This window comes from Onychomys torridus, chromosome 3 (genome assembly GCF_903995425.1).
Source record: "Onychomys torridus chromosome 3, mOncTor1.1, whole genome shotgun sequence".
NCBI lineage: Eukaryota > Metazoa > Chordata > Mammalia > Rodentia > Cricetidae > Onychomys > Onychomys torridus.
The window spans coordinates 129,202,322-129,204,237 of record NC_050445.1 but is presented as its reverse complement, the minus strand read 5'-3'; the positions used below and the strand labels follow the sequence as shown (position 1 = coordinate 129,204,237).

The 1,916-nt window shown below is 44.7% G+C and overlaps 1 pseudogene; it reads right to left on the bottom strand.

The window, feature by feature from the left end:
• Positions 1 to 944: 944 nt before the first annotated feature.
• LOC118580191 lies at positions 945 to 1,443 on the bottom strand (annotated as a pseudogene).
• Positions 1,444 to 1,916: the final 473 nt, after the last annotated feature.

The window sequence follows — 1,916 nt, the reverse complement described above, 5'->3', positions numbered from 1 at the left end:
CTGCATGGGCCCTATCCTGATTCCATACTCACCTACACTCTTCTGGGAGGAGACTGGTGGTAAGTATCATACAAACATTACAAAAGGTCACTGCAGCCTATAGTTATAGGCATCCCCTGGACTCAGGAGGACTGAACTGGGACCAAGCCATTAAGAGGGTCACCCAACTCAAGGGGTGTCCAGTGTAGCAAGCTTACCTTGGCTAAACCAGTGGAAAGGCTCAAGTGCCTGGTAGCACGGCTTCTTTTAGAAGTGAGAAGGCAAGAGAAAACTGAGCTCTACCCGAGGGTGGAGGGAAACATTCATCCAGAGGAAAGGGCTGGAAAAGGGAGACTTTTGTGGCTCCTTTTGTGGGAATATTGGAGAACACAGGAAGGGATGCTACAACTTAAAACTGCCTGATTGTAGCTGTAAGGGTGGGGGAGTATGGTCAGGTGAAGAGGGCCAGCAATAGCCTTAAAAGCTGTGACTGGGGGTACCTCCACTTCCAAGAGTACTAGAGGGGTAGTCAACGGCCACTTACCCAGACTGAAAGAAATGTTTACTCTGACCAAAGTGGGGACTCATCTAATTACCATTGTTGGATGGAATGCTGAGCAATCAGTGAGCCAGAAGTTGGGTCCATTGCAGATGGACTGGAGATAAGGGATAGAGTCCTAGTGTGACTCAGACCATAAGGGGAGAGCACAGGTACTAAGGAAGTCTACCCCAGGTTTTGGCACCAAAATGTAGGTCTCATGAATCCTGAACAATATCTTTACTAAATCAGAATGTACCTTGTTGTGTCTTTGCTGCTAGAGCATAGGAAGAGGAGTAACCTTCATAATCTCTTATCCCAAAGCACTTCACTACCAACTTCATTTGAATAATGATCTCAGCATGTAGAAGCACCAGGAGGAGCAGCTAAGGCAGCCCAGGTTCTCACTTCTACTTTGCTCTGTGATTTATGTTATGATTTGTTTCACTGTGGGTGGGTAATTTAAGTCCTGTTTACAGTAATAAGTTGCAATGTCTTCCACCTTGACACTGCTGATGGTGAGGGTAAAATATCTCCCATATCCACTGCCACTGAACCTCGATGGTACCCCAGGATACAAAATGGATGTAGCATAGGTCAGGAGCTTAGGAGATTACCCTGGTTTTTGCTGATACCAGTTTAATTCATTGTTAATGCTCTGACTGGCTTGACAGTTGATGGTGACTGTGTCTCCTAGTGATGCAGTCAGAGATGGAGACTGGTTCATCTGGATGCCACATTTAGAACCTAACATTGAGAAAGAAAAATCAACAACAAATTATATATAATGCTGCCTTTAAAAGTCAATTCATAGAGTTCCCAACATCAAGCCAGGAAGCACTGACCACACTAAGATAAGCACTTCTGTCTACCATACCTGGGATCCAGAGCATCAGCAGCCCCAGGAGATGAGCAGAAGCCCTCATGTCTTTGCTGTGTCGTGGTTGGGAATGACTTCTGCACAGGGTGGAACCAGCCTATTAAGAAGTCCTCAGAACCGTGGGATGTTCTCCTGTTACATGCAAATCATCAGGGTCTAGATGATGTGGTCACAACAGCAGGGTTGTCTCTCCTCAGGAACTAACCCTGCACCAGTGTTGGGACCCAATGTTCTGGGCCAGATTAGGGCCTTGTGGGGTTTTCTGTAGATAATTTCTTCCTCTCAAGTACTCAAAGGACAGACTGGATTTACTGTCCTGAAAATGAAATTATTTTTCCTGTATAAACTAATATGAATTTCTTGCTCACCATACAAATTTGTCCATCTTTCACAAACACTAGATGTTTTAAAAGAAACCTTCATTAGGTCATGTGGATATTCTTTAAGCCAGAGAATATTCTTTGGCCTGTTTCCCAGAATTCTCTTCTATGATTATCCCTCAATACCACTGATAGGTGC